Raw genomic sequence first — 25332 nt, 5'->3', positions numbered from 1 at the left:
ATGGCAGTGGGAGTTATGTTAATAGTTTACTTCTGGAGTTGTGTTGGTTGAGGACGTCTCTCAGGAGGGCAACCTGACAATATGTATCAACAACCACACACACAAAAGAATCTAAAAAAATTATTTGACTATGCAATTCCCTTTCTTTCTTCCTTCCTCCTTCCCTTCCCTTTCCTTCCTTCCTTCCTTCCTTCCTTCCTTCCTTCCTTCCTTCCTTCCTTCCTTCCTTCCCTCTTTTCTTTCTTCCTTTCTTTCCTTCCTTCCTTCCTTCCTTCCTTCCTTCCTTCCTTCCTTCCTTCCTTCCTTCCTTTCTTTCTTTCTTTCGATTCAGCTTCTTCAGCTCACTTTCTTTAATAGGCAACTTAACAATATAACCTCCCTACAAAGCACAATGGTGAAGTTCAAATGAGAAATTGAGGGCAAGACCAAACTAAAATGAATTGCTGCGCTGATGTTAAGAGTTCCTGATGACCCACTGCTTGTTCATTACATAGGTCTTGATCTAGAGGTAGATTTTAACAAAAGTCACAATTCCCTTTCTAAGAATTTACCATAAGGAAGTAATCAGATTGTCATACAGAGATTTATGTACAAAAAGATCAATTGTTGAGTTATTTATAGTAGCATAACAACTGGAAAGAAATACCTAGTATTAAGGAACTGACTACATGATTTGTCACATACACAGCTGATGGTAACAAAATTTCATAGCCTGTTAAGATACCCTTGAAGATTACTTAAGGATATGAGTAAATCTTTATAAAAAGGATAAGTAGGTATTTAAATAGATAGTTATTTATAACTCTTTATTGTTGAATAAATACTTCACAAAATTATATATATAATATGGTAATTACTTTGCAAGAAAGTACATATATAATATGAAAACAATTTATATACATGAGATTTATATATAATGACTAGAAGATTAACACCAACATATTAACAGTAGCTATCTCTGTGTGGTGAGATTTGAGAGAACTTCTGCTTTCTTTTTTATTTCAAAATTTTCTTCAATATTGTTTATGCATTTCTCAAAGGATATATATGATATGTAATATTAATACATAATAAGTATGGTAATATGATTATGATTTTTAAAAGTTTGCTAAGCTAGATGATTCATAGTGTGCTAGCTGTTGTTTTAAGAAATTAAAATTAATATACCTATAATTTTATCCTAGAACAGAAGTTAGCATACCATGGCCCTCAGATTTCATCTGCCCTGCTATTTTATTTTGTAGATATAGTTTCATTGGAACACAGCCATGGTCCTTCACTTCTATGCTATTTATGGCTATTTTCATGCTACAATGATAGGGTTGAATAGATGTGGTAGAGACTGTGTGGCCTGCAAAGTCTAAAAGATTTATTATCTGGCCCTTTACAGAAAAGGCTTTTTGACCCTGATTCTAGAGTGTTGAATTAGAAATTTCTATCATTTAAAAATACATGAATTCAGTGAAAATATAGTTTTATATTAATGTTTAACAGAAACGTTGATGCCTAAACTTCTCTTAAGGCCTATATTTTAATAATTTTGTGAATATTGAATTCACAGGGGTAAGAAAGGTCAAAATCCAAGTTGACTCTTTTGCTGAAGAATCAGAGAGACTTAGATCTAGTGAGGGCTGCAGAGTTCTGGGCTGCTGCCATTCCTCTGTGATCTGACCTTATAGGCTACAAAATGTTGTTTTCAGTGTGTTTTTTTAGGAAGGAGAAGGGGTTAGTGTTGCTTTTTTGCAAAACGGTTGCTCTGCTTTCCAACTGAAGGTGAAATGTTGCATTCATTTCAATAGCAAATATTTATTGCCTGAGGCATTCTGTGGGCTGCCGGAAGGGATGAGTGAGGAGTCCCTGTCTTTAGGAACTTGAAGAAACAAAATGGAGAGATGAACTTTCAGTATGGCACAGGAAAGATGTCTGAGAGCTGAAAAATTATGACAGTCTGTTGGTATTTGAGAAGATGAAGATAAAATATGTGAATAAACTGAAAGAACTGAGTGAGTTTTGCATTGATTTTAGCAGTGAGTCTTTTTCACTTTGTTTTGTAATTATTTGACTGGAACTAAGAAGATCTGGCTTTAAAATATGATTTGGGTTGGGCATGGTGGCTCATGCCTCTAATCCCAGCACTTTGAGAGGACATGGTGGGTGGATCACCTGAGGGTGGGCATTCGAGACCAGTCTGGCCAATATGGCAAAACCCTGTCTTTACTTAAAATACAAAAATTATCCAACTATGGTGGTGTGCACCAGTAGTCCCAGCTACTTGAGAAGCTAAGGCAGGAGACTTGCTTGAACCCAGGAGATAGAGGTTACAGTGAGCCGAGATCATGCCATTGCACTCCAGGAAAAAAAAAAAAAAAAAAAATATATATATATATATATATATATATATATATACGGTTGGGCACAGTGGCTCATGCCTGTCTTAGCATTTTGGGAAGCCAGGGAGGGAGGTTCACTTGAGCCCAGAAGTTCAAGACCAGCCTGGCCAATATGTCAAAACCCCATCTTCCCATCTTTACTAAAAATACAAAAATTAACTGAATGTAGTGGCACACACCTGTAGTCCCAGCTACTTGGGAGGCTGAGGCAGGAGAATCTCCTGAACTCAGGAGGCAGAGTTTGCAGGGAGCCGAGATTGCATCTTTGCACTCCAGCTTGGGGTCAGCGAGTGACTCCATCTCAAAAAAAAAATAATAATAATAATAAAAAAACGGAAAAATGCGATTTGCATCTTTCAAATATATTCAACTTTGGCATTGGCATATGTTTTCTATTCATGCAGATTCTGTTTTGATTGGCCCTCACATTACGAGGTTAGTCATTGAGGAATTACATTTCTTGGATTATTTTGAGGGTGGAGTTTCATCTCATCCAGAATAGACAGAAAGGGGCACCAGAGTCTTCTGTGCTTCTAAATGATTTCTTCCCAATTCTTTAATTAGACATGTATTTGATTTAAAATGCCTTTCTTTGCATCAAAGATGTGATTAGTCTTAAGAAGCATTAAATTATTTTTTATACATTAGTGCCAAGGCCTAATCAAGGGACCATCTAACGCAGATGTGCCTTAGTTAATAGGAGTGATTGATGATGGTAGGAGGGTGGAAAGGTGATCATTTTGGAGCTGGGATGTCTTTGGAGGAGGCTGAGAACTCACTGATTGCCTGAGGAAGAGGAGAGAGAACAACATACATAGTTTGGAAGGCTTCAAAGCTGAACTGCATGAGAATTACCACTGGATAGCTTTCTAATGATTTTCCTGCTCTGAGCTTTCCATATTTACATCCTTCCACATTTATTTATTCATCAAGAGGTCACAGAAATCGAATAATTCTCCTGAAATTGATTCCTGTCTCTAGATTATAGGCGTTGTATACCTGGATCTTTTTAGGAATAGAAAGCCTAGTGGCTTTTTTACTTGGGAACAAAATTAGGGGAACACTAATGACAATGATAAACTTTGTTGTCAAATATTATCACTCCTAATTGCTTGGTATGTTTATAAATATCTCTGAAAAAATCACATTTATCCCCAAGTAAATATTTAATTTTACAATACTTCATGAATATTTTAATCTTTATATTCTCTGATAGGCAATAAACTTTTATAGCAAATTTTTGTTGAAATACAAAGAACATATAAAATGCATCATTTATGGAGTTTTCTAACTTGCCTTATTCTGCTCGTCAAGTTTTAGACAGCTCTGTGTCTGCACAAATTATACAATTTATCATGTGGGATCTGTACAGATTTTACTGTGTAAATGCACATATTGCATATAGAATTTCTATGTATGAAAATGAAAATAATGTAAGTTTTTTTGCATTATTATATTTACATAAATAATATGTAGCTAATTTTAGAGTCTAATCCTGAGTCTTGTGTAAATCATTAATGGTTTAATATCCTCAGAAGTTATACATAAAAATAACTATTAGTTATTTGTACTGCAATTTACATGTGTCCCACAATAATATACATAATATACCTTGGGCATTCATAGTTGGTTCAAGATCAATTTGTTACTTGCTTTGATATATATTGTTATCTAGGTCATGGTTTGCTATTTCTCCCTTACTTTTTTTTTTTTTTGAGATGGAGTTCACAGTTCTTTTCTTTTTATTTTTTTTTTCCAGATTTCTTTTTTTTTTTTTTTTTTTTTTTTTTGAGACAAGATCTCACTCTGTCGCCCAGGCCGGAGTACAGTGGTCAGATTTTGGTTCACTGCAACCTCTGCCTCCTCGGCTCAAGTCATTCTCCTGCCTCAGCCTCCCAAGTAGCTGGAATTACAGACGCGCAGCATCATGCCCAGCTAATTTTTATAGTTTAGTAGAGACAGGGTTTCACCATGTTAGTCAGGCTGATCTCAAACTCCTGTCTTCAAGTGATCCACCTGCCTGGGGCTCCCAAAGTGCTGGGATTACAGGCATGAGCCACTGAACCCAGCCAGTTAAAATGTATCCAAATTATTTTTGCTTTCAAATGACCTGTATGAAGGTGAGTTAGATTCTGTCCCTCTTAGAGTAACAGTGCTCATAAGTTCCTTATCCTTTCCAGGAAAACCAGAAGAATCCCACTGACTGCTGGGGAAAGGGCTCGTCTTTTGAGTCAGTTTCTCTGCTTGTCCTGTGTGCATGGCCTGTGTTTTTGCATTTGTGTGCACGTTGATAGCTTCTTTTTTGTGTTCCAGGATTGCTGCCATGAAGGGCTTCACTCAAATAAATTAGCTCTGTATGTTCAAGAGAAAATAGATTTACCTCCCTATAAAACAGAATTCTGGATGGTAAGAAAGCTTGACTTTAACAAATAATTTTCATCATCATCATTTATACCAAGCAGATTTCGGAAGTGCCTTACATGGAGCTGATCCTAGATTGGGTGCACAGCAGAGAGGCGACACTGATTCAAGTAAATATGAAGGAGATGCAGACAGCTCCATCAATGTTAGGATCCAAAATTCATACACCAAATAGATGATTTAATAGCATTATGACCTCTAGGGGAATAATTATATAGGAAACGGTAGTGTTAGAGTGGCATGAAATTTCTGTTGGTTTTCTACATTCAGTTAGTCTAGGGAGTCGCTAAGAAAGAGGAGGGATTTTAAGATGATTCAGTGAAAGAAAGTGCTCTCTCTAATATCATGTCTTGGGTAGCAAATTACTATTTGAGTGTTTTCCCTGCATTTGTAATCTTTGGCAATTATCTGGACACATAGACATAATGTATTCTCAAGACTGAGAGAGCAATATCCACACATTTCTGCAAACAATGAGAATAATTATTAAATGATTCCTGGAAAATTGGAAAAAAGAAACTTACATCACTAGATAAATAATATCTTAAATTGTGGACATTTTGTAACACTACAGACAGTTTTGATTTTTAATGTTACTTTTGATAAGTCTGTTAAAAAAACTACCAATGTATATTTATTACTATACTACATAAGATATGCTTGAGATGATTTCTGAACCTGTGGTGTTCACTAATTTTCTCTTTTTGTTGATTTATTGTGACATAGGAATTAATTTATTATATTTTGAGTTATTCAAAATTTCTAGTAATATGATGTCTCCTTTAATGGGCAGTAAATATTATATGAATATTAGTTCATGATACAGAGTGGGATTTACTAATGTGAAATTTATCACCAAAACAAATTCCTGTTTCATATACGTATTTTCTTAATATACTTTCTGTGTGCTACTGCAAAGATGCTGTAATTTGCTTTTTGAAATTACAGCTCTCCACGATGAGAGGGAAGCTTGATTTGATTAATTATGCTTACAAGCTGTTAGAGTAGGGGAAAAAGAAAACGGTTTTGACTGTAGTTTTTGCATAATTGCTGCTTTTTGGATTTACATTACTTCCATCAGTTGTTGAGAAATGAAGAACTAATTTATTTTAAAGAGAGAGAGATAAGATGAAGAGTCAAGGGTATCAATACTGAAAAGTAATAACATTTAACTACCACTTTAATATGGTGATCAGTAAGATGAGAGAAAGCATTTATTAAATTGATAGTGCCAGACTTCATGGATATTTTTCAATCTATGAGAAAATAGTTATTCTTATATTTAGAGGACTGATTCCTTAGATGATTTTCATTTTGCTTAACTGACACTAGACGTTACATTAAAAGGAACACAATCAATTCCTTACATACTGCTTCATTGAAAGCATTTGCAATGATCTTTGAGGTTGATATTCATTATCCTACAAGAAGAGTAACAGATTCATGTCATTTCTTCTTAGTCAAATAATTATAATTAGACAGAGAATATTTAGTGCTGGTACTGGAACAATGTTTTAAACATCAGAAAACCAAATGTAGGCAAGCCAATATCCAAAATCAGGTACCTGAGTTTAAATATTAGATATAATGGTCATTAAAATAATCGACATGGTTTCCTCTTTCTCTGTAATTAATGAGTAGATATTTGCATCAGGCAGCAGACTTATGTAAAAGACTTTTACAGTGGAAAACACTTATTTAAATCCATCTTATTATCTCTGGAAAGGTAGAGGTGAAGGTAATTTCTGAGGTACCATTTTCATACTTGCTTCTATTTCCATTCTATCCTTATTCCTTTCTTCCTGTACACTCTTAAGTCTGGTATTCGGCAAGAACCCCTCTGAACAGCCATGTTTGCTTAAGATTAGCTTGTTCTTTTCAAGCTCACAGCTTCATAAATATGCATTCTATTCTGGGAAGCAAAGATTCTATCCATGACAATTTGCTGTCTTAGTGGTATGCATGATATAGTCTGTTATAATGGGAAAATTGTATACACATGTTGACTGAAGAGAGTTTTACTGATAGGAAATCAAGAAACTTCCTGGGAAGATTAGGAAAATTAACCTTTATCTAGCATCAAGGAGAGAAATTATATTTGCCATATTTCCTCTATATTTGTACAAAATATTTACATAGACTTCAACTGTGGAAAAATAATTTTAAATATTTTCTAAGTGAATTTTCAGATCAAATACTCACTTGGCACAGTTTGCAAATATTTATTTTCCTTAAATTTATTCTAATATTGTTCTAGGTTATGTACTGGGATCTCGTGGTACTTGCATTTACTCTTAGTGTTTACCACCTTCTGGTTTTTATTATTTGCTTTTTTCACTTAGCCATACATTTTTGAAGAAGGAGGGGGTGGCATTTACTTTAGCATCTGCTTGGTTTCATGCTGAGCATAGCGCATAGGTATAGAGAGTGCTCAATAGGTATTGTCTAATTACATGGTGATAATCAACATCAATGATGATAAAAATGACTTGATTTCTGACTGTGATAAAAATTTAAATGTAACATTTTAGGAGGTTGGTGTTAGCTTATGTATTTGAAATATTTCATTGAATTCCTGTCCCAAGTAGTTTATTTAGTGGAAAAATTTTCATGTGTGACAGGGCTACTTAAATCAAGTTCTATAGTCTGCTGGGGCCCCATAGACAGGTTTAACATTAATGCAGACTCTGAAATAGTTTGCAAAATGTGGCATGCATGGTAGTTTTTCTGGAGAGAGAATCCAAGCTTTTAATAGATTCTCAAAGAGCTCTCTGACTTAAATAAGATTTAATGACTGAGGAGTTGTTTTGGCAAAAAGTCCAGATTTTGTCAGTTGTCATATGTTCTCTCTATTCTTATCATTTGAATTAAACTTTGATAAAAGTTAAGTAAGATTGTGTGTTCCTATTGAATACTGTATTCAATTTTTTTAAATTAAAAAACACATCAGTGTCCTTATTTTTAACTATAACAGGAACCTTTATTTGAGGAGAATATTTTTAGAGAAAATCAATAGCTAATAGTGAGAAAAGAGGTTATAAAAATTATGTATAGTGGATATATAGTTTGTAATTCAAAACATTTTAAATGAATAAGATACATTTATGAATGCATAGATAAAGACAGGTAAGATGTCCTTAAATTGTCTACAATGATTATTCCTGGGTGAGTCTTACAAGATTTCATTTTCTTCTTTTGGCTATTACAATCTGTATTTTAAAAGCTACCCTTCAAGAATTTTATATACGCATAGTGAATAGTACTCAAAAGTTCTTTCTCTTAGTCATTCTTTGCATTTTTTGTCATGCTGATTATTTTTCTTCAAACATTTAAATATAAACACATGGATATATATGTACACATATACATACATTCATACATACATGTATATAGAATCAAACAGAGAGCAATCTGCTTCAATGACATTAGAAAAATTTAAAATATTATTGAAACGAAATTTATTTATCATTGTGTTATGTGACCCTCTGCTTTCATGGCCAATAAATTATCCTTTGCTTAAGAGTCTTGGGTTTGCAGAAGGTGGAAGGGTTGCCTCAGCTTTTTTGGATACAGGTAGAAAGTTTGAGAGATTCTAAAAGTGGGCTGGAAAAAAAAACAGGTTAAATCTAACAACAAGTACAGAAAAGAATAGCAGATGCTCATATTCTCCATACAATTAGAAAAGATGATGAAGGGGGATTTGAGATATGCTTTCTCTCTTTCTGTCTCTTTCTCCCTCCCTCCCTCCCCACTCTGTGACACACATAAAAGCACATGCATACATCACAACCTGCTGCATCCATGTACTCTTTCATTGTATGTAGCACTTTTTTGGGTTCTTCTTCTCTTTTTCAGTGCGACCCTTGATAGTCATTTAATTACAGTTCACCTTAAAAGTGTGTTTTTATTTAGTTGGAAGCTAGGGGCTTATTAGCAAATACTGTCTGTTGCTTCCTGCTACACCTGTCCCTTCCCCGTATGTGTTGAATATATACCTCTGACCACCCCCATGAAGCAAAGGGCCTTGGAAAACATGAAATTCAGACTTACATGTGGAAATTCAAAAATATTTTTACCTCAGGTGCAGATAACTCGAATGAAGTCAAGAGAGCAAATAAGCAAAAAGTACTCTAATGAATAAATTTGATAACTAGTTTTCATATTTTAAATTAAGCTAGAAGATACTCCCCACCATGCTATGCACCACATTTATGAAAAGAATCCTGTTATCTGCATAGCAATGTAAGCCATCAGTGAGTCTCATATTCCATTGATAGGGAACAGTCAGGTGGATTTGTGGGGCTTAGTGAAGAACCTTGGTAATGTTACTATCCTACTTGTTCTTTAATTTCTGTCCTCTTGGTTCACATGCCACAACCTCTATACTGTGGAATGGCAGCGTGCACACATTTCTTGAATTAACAAAATGCATGAAATTTAAACTTTGGCTATTGGTGGGAGGTTACGGGGGCTGAAGGACACTTTCCAGAAGTCTGAAGTGAGAAGGCAAAGGAAGGAGGTAAAGCTCATCAAAGCAAAGAGGCCACCTGTCCCCTCATTCTTTGATACTCCCGCCAGAGTTGTCATCATGAAACATGGGTTTAAAGCAGGTTAAAATGAATGCCCAAGTTTTGGCTGGAAGGCATCCATACTCTGCATTGTTATGGTAAACTGGATTTCCATTGAAAAACCTCTTTCTCTTCTACACATATGTCATATATTGGAGATGGATGTGATTCAGTCCTGTCCAAATATAACATTTTGCAATGTCCTGTTCAGAGTAATTGATTCAGAGATGGGCAAATGAGATCGAAGGAGATTTTTCAAGGGCTGGGTAAATCTAAGGAAGATGTAGGTCCGCAGCTTCCAGCAACTGTCTAGCCACCAAGTAGAACTTGAGAATAAAACCATTGTGGAGGAGAATGAGCTTTAAGAAGGAGAGAGAGTGGGCTCTGGGGACATTGTTTAAGCCTCTAAATAAATCTCTGCTAGCTTTCTCATTTTCTTTGGGTAGTAAGTTCATTTTTTTTTGTTTCATTAACGTTGAGTTGTTTTTGTCATCTAACACAAATATTTTTAACTGATACAACATTTGCCCCCTCCTGAAATCACATGGATTCTATATTAACTGCAGTGTAACATAGAGTTCCTTAGAACTGAATAGTAGCACTGCGTAATCTGAACCAACACTGCCTTTTGGCTTCTTTAGTTCTGCTAAGCTTCTAAATTCTTAAATTGTCCACTTAACCCAATAGTATCCAGCCCTTCTTCATTTCTAAGTAATGCTTTAGTTGAACTTCTCAGACTTGGATATGTAGTATTTTCCAGCTTGCATTATGGTTCATTATTTGACTTATGAGTTATTTATATATTTTAAAAAATCACCAATCATAATATATTGTTTGAGTTTTCTTCATTATTAGTTTCTAATGTGATTGTGTTTCCAGGTTTGGGGTTCAGGGGAGCCCTCAGTTCCCCTGAGAGGAAGTTTCTCCAGGTTCTTGGTCTATCATTCCCCCAAGAATGGGAGAAGGGACCACGGCCCAGGGCACAGTAAATGCCAGACTCAAAAATGTTTGTAGAAAGTGATTTATTTAAGTAGAGAAAGAGAAACAGGAGAAGGAGAGAGAAAGAAATAGCAAACTCTCACACTGAGTGAGATAATCCAGACAGATGGAATCCAGGAGAGGAAAGCAGCTTCCACACTGAGTGGAAGGGAATAGAGAGAGATGGAGTTTAGGAGGGGAAGACAGGCTTCCAGGAGAGAGTGTGGAAGGGGACTCCAGAGGGAAAATCCAGGAGAGAAGAAGACAGCTTCCATGAGGGTGGAAGGGGATCCAAACATGGAGTCCGAAGGGGTATGGAAGAAGGGGACTTCTAACCTAGGAGGAACCCCAGATTTTCTAAGACCCCTGGCCAATGAAAGGAGTTACTTAGAACTTCCACTGGAATGATTGACCTTTGGTTCTTCTCCCTGCTGGCAAAAATTAAAACGGAGACTGTTAAATCTCTCTTGGATGGAGAGAGATGGGAGGGGGCCTTGGCGCTCGGAAGTTCTTGCCCTTAAAACTACGACCCCTTGTGGACCTGGAAAGAGAACACATTCCCTCAATTACATTGTGGTCAGTGAATGTGATATGTCTGATATTCATCTTTTGTAATATGTACATATTTCATTTTATAATTTTATGATAATTGTATAGTTTGTTAATTTCATTTAAAATGTTTTAAATCTTTACTTTCCGTTATTGTTCTAGTTTTAGTTTAGTTTCTGTTACTGTTCTGTCAGTGAAATATCTCTGCTAAAAATCTCCTTAATGAAATGAATTTTTCAAGTGCTTTTATTCTGTCAAATATGGCTTTATTTATTTGGAATTTATGTTATTAGCTGTACATGCATTTAGAATTACTACATTTTCTTGGCCTAGTGTAGTGGCTCATGCCTGTAATCCCAGCACTTTGGGAGGCTGGGGTGGGCGGATCGCCTGAGGACAGGAGTTGCAGACCAGCCTGGCCAACACAGTGAAACCCCATTTCTACTAAAAATACAAAAATTAGCCAGGCAGGGTGGCAGGCACCTGTAATCCCAGCTACTTAGGAGGCTGAGGCATGAGAATCGCTTGAACTGGGGGGCAACGATTACAGTGAGCCAAGATCGCACCACTGCCCTCCAGCCTAGGTGAAAGAGTGAGACCCTGTCTCCAAAACAAACAAACAAAAAAGCAGAATTATTACATTTTCTTGGAGGATTTAATGTTTTAGTATTAGGTACTTATCTTCTTTTTCACTAAAAATACATATTGCCTTAAAATGTATTTGTTAGTATAAATAGTGGTATTATCTTCCTTTTGGGTAGTGTTTGCCTGTAGACTATTTCCGTCTAGGTTACTGGAAACTGGCAAATGCCTCAGGGTAGCTGCTGGATTGAGAGCCTGCTTCCTACCTTGGATGCTTGCTCTGGCTTTCTATTATTTTAGGATTTCCTTAATTTTCTTATTGTCTTGCAAGCTCAGCTATGCCCTAGAATGGATTTTTAAAAAGAATTGGACTCAACATTTTTAGGAAGTTTATTTTATCTGTTATCTTATGAGAAGTAGAAATTCTTCTCCATTTTCTGCCCATTTAAATCCCTCTCATGTTTAAAGGCTCCAAAGCTACCTCTTTGGAGAGCTCTTGTGTCAGACAGAATTAATCCCTCCCTCTGGAATTCCCCTATTATTTATGCCTCGATTTAGCACTCATGTCATTTCATCTTACACAATTTTCATTTACATGTCTTAGCTCACACAGTTCTTTTCCACTTACCTTCAATGGTGTCTTCCCTCTTCTTGCCCATTTTCCTAAATCCTGTAGATTCTTCCCACATCTACTACAAATGTTATGTCCCCCATGATAGCATCAAATATTCTGTTCTTCACTGACGTGTTTCATTTCTGAATTCCTATTACCTTCTTAGCTTATGTCACTGAAATAGCACCTCTGGTCCATAAGCTTGCCTTGTTCTCTAATTTTATGATGATCTGAGATAGAAACCAGAAAGAAGTTAGTCTATTCTTGTTCTAACCCACCCTGGTGTCTCTTGGAATCTTCTTGACTCTTTAATTGTAGATGAGATTGACTTGATCGATCACTGCACATTGAGCATTTGTCTAAAAATCCTCTTCAAGCCTGGAAGTGGTGGTTTACACCTGTAATCCCAGCACTTTGGGAAACCAATGTGGGTGGATCACTTGAGGTCAGGAGTTCAAGACCAGCCTGGGCAACATGGCAAAACCCTGGCTCTATTAAAAATACAAAAATTAGCTGGGCATGGTGGGGCTCACCTGTAATCTCAGCTACTTGGGAGGCTGAGACAGGATAATCGCTTGAACCTGGGAGGCGGAGATTGCAGTGAGCCAAGATTGTGCCCCGCACTCCAGCCTGGGCGACTGAGAGAGACTACATTTAAAATAAAATAATACAATAAAAAATAAAGTAAAAATAAAATTCTTCTGAAGCTCTTTGGCTTTTCCCAGGCTGGAGTAAAAGTGTGGTTCTCAAGTTCACCTACATCAACCCAGATATGAAATTCATTGTCTTAATTTCCACAAAGAAACTCACACACATAAGGCAGTTATATATAATATGCTTTACTAAGATATTAGGAAATTGGTATTCCAGAAGTACAGGAAATTTAACTTTATTCTTTTTCCCATATTTTCTTAAAAAGTCACTTATCTATCTCATCATCAGAAAGAAATGAAAGAGAGAAATTCTTCATGTCTTTGAAGCCTTTGGATGTAACTCGGCATTGCCAGACTAATGCTTATTTCATTCCCAAGAAATAAATCAGTCTATATGTCTTTGGAGAGGGTATTTTACGTAAGAAAATAGACCAACATTGTGAATAATTGCTGCACTCATCAACATGGATGAATTTCAAAAACATACTGTGGAATGAAAGAAACAACCTCAGAGGAGAATAAATTCAGAATTATGCCATTCAAATAAAGTATAAAAACAAGTAAAACTAAACTATTTATTGTTTGGGGTTTTGTACAAAGGTAATAAAAATAATTTGAGGGCATATGGGAATCCTCTATTTATTGGCCTCAAAGTCAGATGCAAATATTTCATTTTATCACTGATCTTTAAATTTTGCATATACATCTATACATTTTCATATACTTCATATAATTGTGAAATATAATAAATACATAAATGAAGCAAAAAGGCAAAAACAAATAAAATACACCAATTTCAAGAAAGCAGAATGTGTCAGAAACTTTTAAATTTCCCAAGTCTAACATTATATCTGTAGATGAACAGATCTTACCTAAATGTTTTTGACCTTGGGAAAAAATAAAGTACAGTTGTTACTAAACAGAAAGTCTTTCCTCTTGCTGAATATATCAACTGCAGAGGAGAAAATCAGTGACTCATAACATACTACACCCAGTGTCTGCACAAAGGATTTAGATTAATTATTCTTGGTTGGTTCCGACATATTTCTCTAAGATCTTGACAACTGATATTTGTTGGTTATGACCCAAGCCATTACAAAGAAACCAAAGAAACAGATTGTAATCCTTTCTGTGAAAATAGAAAAGTTTAAATGTAGCCAATTATTATTAATAGTTGCAGAATAAACAAGAATAAACATAACACATTGTTTAAGCTGATAACTAGGGATCTTTACTCAGAGTGTAAGAATATGCTTTTAAACATTGTTTTTATATTTAGAACAATAATTGCTACAAGCTTGCATTTAGGTTTTTAGATTAATATAGGATATTCTTTCAGAGATTAAAAATGAAAAAAACTAACAATTTTTCCTATATAGAATGTTTCAAAGCTCATGATAAAATTAAAGCTTTATATAATACTGAATGCAGTTTCCTCATTTGTATGCATTACTTTATTTTCTTTTTACTTTATTCTCCTTGTTATCGAATATAATAAATTAAAATGCCATCTTTTTTTTTAAAAGGACTGTTTGTGTTAATCATATGGCTATATGTATTTTCACAGACTTTAGTATCTTTAACCTGAGAGTGTTTATATTAATATTTCTCAGCAGTTTCAATAGCAAGCTTGCTAGTCCTTTGAATAGGTAAAATAGATACCCAAGAGAGATGTGACTTTTTCATTAAGTCAGTGGGTTTTCTTTATAAGAAGACCAGGTTCCCTTTTTTCCTCTTGTAAGAAAAATGAGAGTTGACACCATTGTGCAGCAAGCCAGATATAACTCAACACTTGGCTTCTCCCCGAAACCCCAGAATGCACACTTCCGGTTGTAATTTTAAAAATATTATTGTGTTGATGTTTACAGTTTGTATTGAACACATGTTTGGAGTACGGATTTGTGGTAAGTGCTATTTTGTTTTCCTAAACCAGTACTTGTGGACCACTATAGATATGTAAGGTATAATATTATATTAATGTATATATACACATATGCACATATATGTATACGCATACACATATGCATATACACATGCACTACATGCATCTGTGTGTGTGTACGGTGGATGTGCAAGACTGTGAATATTGAAAAGTTTCACTTTAAGCAAGAACTTCAAAATGAACTCAAATAAAAAGAAAACATAACTTCCCTAAGTTCCAAACTATCCCAGGGTGCTCAGCTCCATTGCCTCCCAGAGTTTTTTCCAAATGCAACTTATTTGTTGTAGATTTGGAGGACCCGTGAAGATGAAGTGCAGCTCTAGCAATGGAGAGGGGATAGCTAGGGAAGGTCTTTGTCCGTTCAACACACCCTTCAGGAGAAAAGCCCACTATTCTGAAGTTACCATTTGGCCTCGTCTCCCCTGAATGATGAGAAAATTGCAAGTCACATCCAGTTTGTTAGTTTTATTTCAATTATGATAATTTTAGCTGAAAGCTAAATTAGAGCTTAATTTTAGTCACAGCCAGCAGGAGCAGATGCTACTTTTCTGGCTCCTGGACATTTCTTCTCATATGAACAAACATGCCTACCCCCCTTCTCTCTTCTCCCCACCTTCTGTATCCCATCTAAAGCAACATAGGAAAAAATGGACAGGCATTCTTAAATCGCAAAGAATAACCTTTTATTATTTTGTGTTTGTGTACAAATAATTTCTGTTTATTCTAAAAGTGATTTCCACACTGAAAATAGTACAGTGTTGCTCAGAAGACAAGTATATTAAAATAAGTCTATTTTCTTTATTTTTAAAAATTTCAACTTTTATTTTAGATACAGAGGGCACATGTGCAGGTTTGTTACATGGGTATACTGCACCCAAGTAGTGAGCATCGTACCCAATAGGTAGTTTTCGACCCATTCCTCCTCCCTCTAGTAGTTTGCAATGTCTATTATTGTATATTTATGTCCATGTGTGCTCAATATGTAGCTCCCACTTATAAGTGAAAATATGCAGTATTTGGTTGTCTGTTCCTACATTAATTCACTTAGGATTATGGTCTCTATGTTTCCTCCATGTTTCTGCAGAGGACATGATTTCATTCTTTTTATGACTGTGTAGTATTCTATGGTGGATACATACCACATTTCCTTTATCCAGTCCACTATTGATGGGCACTTTGGTCCATTCCATGGTTTGGCCATTGTGAACAGCATGGCAATGAATGTATGAGTGCATGTGCCTTTTTAGGGTAATGATCTCTTTTCCTTTGGGTGTACACTTAGTAATGGGATTGCTGACTTGAGTGGTAGCTCTGTTTTAAGTTCTTTGAGAAATCTCCAAACTTTCCATGGTGGCTGAACTAATTTACATTCTTGCCAACAGTATATAAATGTCCTCTTTTCTCCATAGCCTTGCCAGCATCTGTTATTTTTTGACTTTTTGTGATAGCCGTTATGACTGGTATGAGATGATATCTCATTGTGGTTTTGATTGCATTTCTCTTGTGATTTATTATAATGAGCATTGTTTAATATGTTTGTTAGCTACTTGCATGTCTTAAGATATGTCTGTTCTTATCATTTGATGGAGTTTTTTTTTTTTTTTTTTTTTTTTTTTTTTTTTTTTTTTTTTTTTTTTTTTTTTTTTTTTTTTTTTTTTTTTTTTTTTTTTTGCTCATTTGTTTAAGTTACTTATGGATTCTGGATATTAGATCTTGTTAGATGCGGTTTGTGAATATTTTCTCTCATTCTGTAGGGTGTTTGTTTCCTCTGTTGAGAGTTTCTTTTGCCGTGTCGAAGCTCTTTAGTCTAATTAGGATCCGCTTATAAATTTTTGTTCTTATTACAATTGCTTTTGGGGACTTGACCAAAAATTATTTTCCAAGGCTGATGTTGAAAAGAGTATTTCCTAGGTTTTCTTCTAGAGTTTTTATAGTTTGAGGTCTTACATTTAAATATTTAATCCATCTCGAGTTACTTTTTGTATATGGTGAAAGGTAAAGTTCCAGTGCTGGATGTGGTGGTTCATGCCTGTAATCCCAGCACTTTGGAAGGCCGAGGTGGGTGGATTACCTGAAATCAGGAGTTTGAGACCAGGCTGGCCAACATGGCAAAGCCTTGTCTCTACTAAAAATACAAAAATTAGCCAGGTGTGGTGGCAGACACCTGTAATGCCTGCTACTTGGGAGGCTGAGGCAAGGAGAATCACTTGAACCCAGGAAGTGGAGGTTGCAATGAGCCTAGATTGCACCATTGCACACCAGCCTGGGTGACAGAGACTCCATCTCAAAAAAAAAAAAAAAAAAAAAAAAAAAAAAGGTAAAGTTCCAGTTTCATTAGTTTCATTCTTCTGTATATGACTAGCCAGCTATCCTGGCACCATTAATTGAATAGGGATTCCTTTCCCTATTTCTCGTTTTTGTTGGCCTATTCAAAGATCAGATGATTGTAAATATGTGGCTTTATCTCTGAGCTTTCTATTCTGTTCCATTGGTCTATGTCTGTTTTTGTACCAGTACCATGCTGCTATGTTATGGTTTAGTTTGAAGCTCAGATGGTGGTCACCTATTAGACCCAAGTTCTAATAATGACATTGAAAATAAAACTTATTTTTTGACATACAGATATTCACAAAGGAAAATGTTAATTCCGTCTTAATATCTGCCCTTAGCTTTTTAAAATAATAATAGCCTTATTAAGATACAATTCATCCATTTAAAGTGTACAATTCAGTGGTTTTTAGTCTATTCGCAGAGTTGTGCAACCATTACTATAGTCAATTTTAGAACATTTTCTTTACCCAAAAATGAAATCCTGTGCCTGATAGCAGTCACTCCCCATTTTTATCTAACATCCCCTAGTCCCTGAAAATCACCAGCCTAATTTCTGTATTTATGGATTTGCTTATTGTGGACATTTTCTATAAACAGAATTTTTAAAAAGTGATCTTCTGTAAATGGCTTTATCACAATATTTAAATTATCACAGTATTTATCACAATGTTTTCAAGGTTCATCCATGCTTTAGCATACATCAGCACCTCATTTTATTGTGGAATAATAATCCTCTGTATGGATAGACCACATTTGGCTTATCCATTCATCAGCTGATGGACATTTGGATTGTTTGCACATTTTGGCTCTTATGAATAGTGTTGCCATAAACATTCATGTATGAGTCTTCGTGTGGACATATTTTTAAAATTTGGATATATACGTTGGAATCAAATTACTGGGTCGTAGGGTAACTCTATATTTAATCCCTTGAAAGACTGCGAGACTTTTTCCCAAAGTGGCTGCACCATTTTCCATTGCCATCAGCAGTTTGTGAGAGTTCCAATTGCTCCGTGTACTAGGCTTTTAATTTGATTTTTGTTATTGAGCCACACTAGAATAATAGTCTATACTTAACTGCAATGTTACAATGTTAACACCAGAAGCAATATTTAACAAGCTTGTTATGACTTTTGCAGGTGCATTTTAGGATTTGGTTTTAAATCACTTGAGAACAATCTTTCTATAGCTCTTTGCTGGGAGTTAGAAAGTTTTCCAATACTAGAGCTCTCTGAACACTGGAAAAACAAGATTGCTGCCCCAGAAATTGCTTTTCTTTGTTCTCTGTGGACATCAGATATGAGTCTGTGGTTTGGGCTTTTGATGAGTTCGTCTGTATGTGATTCAATGGTGGTGGGTTTTTCAGTTTCCTCCTCAAATGACTTTTTTTTCTTTCTGTATGCTTGTGGAAAACGGAAGACGAAAAAAACAAAAAGAATCTGTCAGAGACCTCCCTGATGCAGTGTCTTGGAGAGTTCATGTGCAGCTTCATCTGGAAATCTTCTTTTTTGTCCTAAAAAGTCACTGTTTAGCACACATGAACACTTTGATCTTTCACACACTGCTTGTCTTACATTCCCCCCCTTTGGATTCTGAAATATTGTTTACTTCTCGTTCACAACTCCAAGTACATTTGTGTCTCTTCCTTGACACCAAACTGAACTGTTAGGAGAAGAGATTCTGAATCTTCACAGTGCCTCGTATTATATTGTCTCCTAGCCCAGAGTTTTCATTGAGATGTGAGAACATTCAGTTCTAATAAGTTTTACTTGCGTTTTTGCTATTGTACGTAAGCAGTGTTGTTATAGAAATAGACTGTGCGAGGCATAAATATGTACAGAAAGCTGACAAAAAAACACGGAATGCTTGAAAATGGGCCTTTTAATCTTTGAGGTTGGATTGAGATGAGACTCACCACAATGCTGATTTCCACTTTAAGTTTTCTTTACACTGGAGTGTATCTTATTTGTTATTATTTGAGATGGCATTTCAGCTGACTTCAACACTGTCAACAGCTGTCAGCTCCAGCACGGCCCAGCAGCTGATGTAGAGGGTTTGGGGTTGGGCCCAGCATGCCCAGAGTTGGGCAAGGACGAGGATACTGGGATCCCTGTTTCCCACACGAGTGGGATGTTGGGTCTGTCTGTTGTCTTTGGTGACTTGGGGAGCCCCACTTCCTCACAGAGACTCCTGTGTCAGGACCCATGATGTCAGATCAGATGGGTATGGATGTTGATCCAGGTCAGCCTGCCATTTGTCTCACACCCTTGCATGTTATAATGTGGATTTCTGACCCCTTCCTAGGGCTGGAGCATGCAGGAAGCATGATTGCCTTGGTCCAGGTACTATTCTTTGCATAATTACCCCCTTTCATTCCATCCTGATTATGATGAATAATCAACAGCCATTTTTTTAACTTTGTCTAGTAAATTCAACTTTTTTTTTTAAAAAGAAGTAAGATAAGGTTGCTTCTTTCAGCTTATCGAAGATAATAGGATATTTAAAAAATGTCCTTCAGTCTGTCTGCTTTGAATCTCATGCTGTTAGACTGAATCACCTGTGATCCCTCCATGTTGAAGTTGTCTACCTATCCCTACATCACTCCCCTCAATCCTTGAAGATTTGTCTCACTTTACAGCACTGTCATGATTTCTGGTGATCTCATGATCTTTTTCTCTCATGTCCTTTATCACCATTCTGCTGCTGATGGTATTTTTCTTCCAGTCTTCCTCAGCTAGTCCAGCCTGTATATCATTGTTACTTACCATGTGAACTCCTCCATATCTGAATTCCAAGAATCTCATCCTCTGATCAGCATGTCCTAGGTCTCCAACTTACTTTCTCTGTACCATGTTTCCAGTAACCCTTCATCTTCTCTGGGAACTACAATCAACTGGCTACTTCCTATTCACTGCCTCTCACTGTCCTCATTGCGGAACTTCCTCCCGACTCAGCGTAAATTCCATAGTCGGTCATTTTAGCCCCTCTCTTGCCCTTTCCCTTGATGTTCCTGCTCCTCTGTCACGTCACTGGACTTTCCCAGAAATGCCACAGTCTGTGGCAGATTCATCCCTCTGCCTCCTCTACCCATGCAGATGAATGTGGTTGGGGTAAAAATAGAGAACTCTGCTGGTAGGTTTCACTTAGAGTTACAGCCATGAATCTCGAATGAGCTTGTACCATGCTTCCCTGGCCCATTCACTCTGTGCTCTCCTAGACTATCTCATACTTTTCCTCCCAGACTCCCAACAGTTCCCATCATCATTCTCAGCTGATGACTTTATTCTGACTTCACTGAAAAAGAAAATGGAACTCATCAAAACAGAACTTCTGGACTCCCATCACCTCCTCTCTCCACTCACGTACTCTGTCTTTGTAACAAGTACCACAGACAAATGTTTTCCCGTCTATATCAAGCCAATCTTTCAACCTAATAGATACCAATCTGTCTATTCAAGAACATTATTCCAGGAATTTCCTGCTTCCTGACCTGCATAATCTGTTTTTCCTATTTGGGCATCCACATCTACATTTTAAAAATGCTATTTCTGACTGGATGCCGTAGCCCGTGCCTGTATTCCTAGCACTTTGAGAGGCCAAGGTGGGTGGATCGCTAGAGCTCATCAGTTTGAGACTGGCCTGGGCAACATGGAGAAACCCCATCTCCACAAAAAATACAAACATTATCCAGGTGTGGTAGTGCACACCTGTAGTCCCAGCTTCTCAAGAGGCTGAGGTAGAAGGATGGCTTGAGCCTGGGAGGCAGAGGTTGCAGTGAGCTGAGATTGTGCCAGTGAACTCCAGCCTAGGCAACAGAGCCAGACCTTGTCTCAAAAAGTAAAATAAAAAATAAGATAAAATTTAAAAATAAGATAAAATGCTATTTCCCCCCCTTAAAAGAAAGTAAAATCTTACTTAACATCACTCTCAAGCATCTGCTTTCTCTTAACCACTTTATAGCAAACCTCTAAAAAGAATCGACTGTCTTCATTCTACATTTTCCTTTCTTTTATGAACCCACTATAATCAGGCTTTCTTTCTGTCACTCCATTAAAACTGGTCTGTCAAGGCCACTGATGGCCTACCTTTCGCTAAATCTGATGGTCAGTGGTCAGTTTTCTTCTTACCTGCCCTATCAGCAGATTCCACAAAGAATCACTTCCTTCAGTTTCAAACACTTTCCTCTTCACTTGATTTCCAGGACCCCGTACTCTCCTCGTGCACCTTCTACCTCACAGGTGATTCTTCCCAGTCTTCCTCACTAGTTCCCTTTAACCTCTTCAACCTCTTTGCACTAGTTCATCACAAGATTCAGTCCTTGGACCCCTTCTCTACTTTTCCATGCTCATGACTCTAAATACTATCTATATTTTACACTTACAAATCAATATGTACTCCCAGTCTACGTATCTTTCTGTCATGAATATATCTAATTGCATAGATAGTGACTTCTTTTAGGTATCTGATAGATGATCTCAATGTAACACTTCCAAAACAACCATCTGAACTTCTCTCCAAATCTACTCCCTCTACGGTCTTCCTTACCTTAGTAAATAAAAGCTATCCTCTGGGTGCTCAGACTAAAAATCTTGTGTTATCTCTAACCTCTTTCCTTTCTGATACCTCAAACTCAACCTTTAAGCAAGTCCTATAAATCTGTCTTCACAACATATCCAGAGGATGACCACTATTTGCCACCTTCACCACCACCACGCACAGGTCTTCCTGACCACCCTCATGACTTCCACCTTCGCCTTCCTAAACTTTATTCTCAACATGGCAACTACGGCCTCACAGATCACAGCACTGCTTTGCTCAGTTTTACTTTTATTGTTGTGCCTAGCTTGGGTCTCATACATATCTTTAAGATAGCTGTATAAGGTTCCAGCCCATTAGCTCCTTGCTGTTTGTGGAGCACAAACCCCTCAGGACCTTTGCCCTCCCTGTGCCTCCTTCCTGGAGCCCTGGCCCACATGCCTTCTTCCTGTCTTTACTCAGCATCATCTCTACTGAAGAACCTATTTAAAGTTGCAATCTGCTGCCTTCTGGCACTTGCTATTTTCCTTCCCTTCTTTATTTTGTGCAACAGTTATAACCATCTTACATTCTATATATTTTACATCTTAATTTGTTTATTTTCTTCCCACCACCAGCAGAATATATACTTCATAAGGGCAGGAATTTTTGTCCATTTCATTCAGTGCCAAGAACAGTGCCTGGCACACTAAGCCCTCAATAAATAGTTGTTGTCGCAGGAATACCATGTGGGATTTAAATTGGGCTTTCTTTCTTATTATAACCTACCTCTTCCCACAAAGGATATGAGGTGACAAGGCTCCTATAGATGAATCACTTTGAGAGGCTGGATGCTTTATTAGTCCTCTGTGCCTCCATGCTGGCCATGAAGATTTGCAGCAAGAGAGGGTAGAAAGCTGGGCTCAGAGAGGAAACTGACGGTGACAGTTTTTAGCACTAACAGGCTTCCAGAAGTTACAGAAAACTCCTTTAAACATCTTCAGAAGCTTTATTGAGTGGCTACCACTCCACCAATAAATTCGTTGCTCTCATACATATCTTTAAGATAGGTGTATAAGGTACTCTTTTATGGTATAATAAAGAATTCTAAGGAAGAGACTACAAATGTTGTGATCTCCAGCATACCCGGAGAGTATAGTGTCCTGGAAATCAAGTGAAGAAGATGTTTGAAAATGAAGGAAGTGATATGGTGTGGAATCTGCTGATAGGCCAGGAAGAGGAGAACTGACCCTTGACCATGTAGTATATTAAATAATTCAAAGGAAGAGATTATGAATGCTGTGAGAATTCATGATATTTAGTTAGTACCTGTTAAGGGTTGAATTATGTTCCTCTCTCCAAAAATGTTGAAATTCGAACTCCAAGTCCATTGTGAATGTCACCTTATTTAGAAATAGGGTCTTTGGGGTGGTCCTAGTCCAATATGACTGGTGTCTATGAAAATGTGGCATTTGAACACAGGGACACATACAGAGGGAAGATGATATGAAGCTAAAGAGAGAGAATACCACCTATAAGCCAGGGAATGCCTGGAGCTACCTGGTAGCTAGGGGATAGGCCTAGAATAGATTGTCCCTCTTGGTTCGACAACTGACCTTGATCTCAGACTTCTGGTCCCCAGAACTGTGAGATAATCCATTTATGTTGTTTTTGCCACCCAGTTTGTGGTGCTTTGTTATGGCAGCATTACCTGATTTTACTTTTATTATTGTATGTTGCTTGGGCAAAATATTTTAGGACTGATAATTTATTTAAATCCCAAAGTTTTAGATTTTAATTATCTAGGAAACATTTCCACCTATCACTTACTCACCAGTAAAACCATGGTGTATAGTATAACATTCTCAGACACTTAATGAAAAGAAATAATTTTTTCCACCTTTTATATGCATATTGAGAGGGATAACTTTGCAAATATAATGAAAGACTGTATTGAACTATTTAATGCTATACTTTTTAGAAGTATTTTTGATAAGTATTTTCTTTAGAAATGCAGTTATATAAATGATACTCCTTCAGAGTTTTCTAAGATAAGGAAATAGTTTTGTACACAGTGAACCTTCTGTATCTGCAGGTTCTGGAGCCAAGAAATCAGCCTAATCTTAATCTGATAATCTACGAAGACCCTATTTCCAAAACTCAGACCAAAAATACTCTTTAATAAACAATTAAAAATAACAATAAAATGAAAAATAATACGAATGTAAAACAACACAATAGGACAATTATTTGCATGGCTGTTACATTTTATTGGATATTGTAAGTAATCTAGAGATGATTTAAAGTGTATGGAAGGAGGTGCGTAGATTATGTGCAAGTTCTATGCCATTTCCTATCAGGGACTTGAATATTCAGGGATTTTGATATCCTTGGAAGTTCTGGAGCCAACCCTCATGGGTACTGAAGGACAACTGTAATCTTAAACATTTAACATTAATGACTGGTCCTGTGAATGGAGTCTGGAAAAAAGGCTTTATCTTTGAGGGGCTAAAATTGGTCATTTAAATTGGTTGAGAAAGTTTTTAAGATATTGTGAAACCCGCTAAAATTGACAGACTTTAATGTTAGTAAGAAGTAATCATTTCCCTCCTATATTCATTATGTATGTTAGGATATGGTAATATATACACAGAACTATAGTTTGAAAATACTGAATTTAGTTTGACATTATTGTGATAAAGAAACAATCTAAGAGATCAGTGACTTAAAATTCCGTAGTGATAATGAAGTTGGAGGGAACTTTGTATACTCGGTAAATTGTAGTCTAAAGATAGTGGGAAAACTGTACTCAAATAGTAATATTGAAAAACATCCAATTCTGTTTATGAAGAGATAATTTTAAACATATCTAATATATTCATTTTTTTCTGTTTTGATTTTCTATTCTCCAAATTTTATATCATAGTTTTAAATTTTGTTTCACAACAGTTTTATAGAACACATTAAAGGACTGTAGATTTGGATATATATGGCTCTTTCAGAGCATGTAAATGTTGGATCTTAGTTCTAGCTCTAGTTTTGCTTACTAACTGGTAACCTTGATAAAATCTTTACATCATCTTACTTTCAGCACCTGTGAAACTCTAACGATCTGTTTAATTTGCCTTCTGAAAGTCTTTGTGGAGCCTGACAAAGTTCAGTTATGTGGTTCTGTCTCCTGAGAATTTACTCTGTGTGGAAACATTTGAAATGTTCCCTTGTTTTAGGTGGACTTTTTATCTTCTTCTGCTACTGGCTATAGTTTTCCTTAATTTTTAGAGGCCCTCTTTGGACATCTCATATGAAAAAGTACTGCTCAATCAGTGAATCTTGAAGAATGCCACTATGACCGAAGAGATTACAACTAAACAAAATGAAAGCATTTCACATTTTCTACAGGAAATTGCTTAATATCTAAAACCTGCACTGACTAGTGTAGTGTCTATTTATATGTTCATCAGGAACACATAGTGCATTGTCCCTGATGTTTGTGTCTCCCCAGATTCGTATGTTGAAACCTAATCACCAGTGTGATGGTGTTAGGAGGTGAAGTCTTTTGGAGGTGATTAAGTCATCAGGGCTCAAAGATTCCTCAGAGAGCTAGATCAGCCTTTCCATCATGTGAGAACACACAGAGAAGATGCCATCTATGGTCCAGAAAGCAGGTCCTCCCTAGACACCAAATTTACTGGCACCTTGATCTGACACTTCTCTGTCTCTAGAACTGAGGCATTTCTATTGTTTGTAAGTTACTCAGCCTTTGAGATTTTGTTACAGCAGTCTGAACGGA

At 36.5% G+C, this 25332-nt stretch overlaps 1 protein-coding gene across 1 annotated transcript in view; it reads left to right on the top strand.

Annotated features, from left to right (window-relative positions):
• The window catches only part of HS6ST3 (heparan sulfate 6-O-sulfotransferase 3), a 739085-nt gene that overhangs the window by 221931 nt on the left and 491822 nt on the right, over positions 1–25332 (top strand). The window lies entirely within an intron of this gene.

This window comes from Cebus imitator, unplaced genomic scaffold (assembly GCF_001604975.1).
Source record: "Cebus imitator isolate Cc_AM_T3 unplaced genomic scaffold, Cebus_imitator-1.0 Scaffold62, whole genome shotgun sequence".
Lineage (NCBI taxonomy): Eukaryota > Metazoa > Chordata > Mammalia > Primates > Cebidae > Cebus > Cebus imitator.
This window is presented reverse-complemented; position numbering and strand designations above follow the sequence as displayed.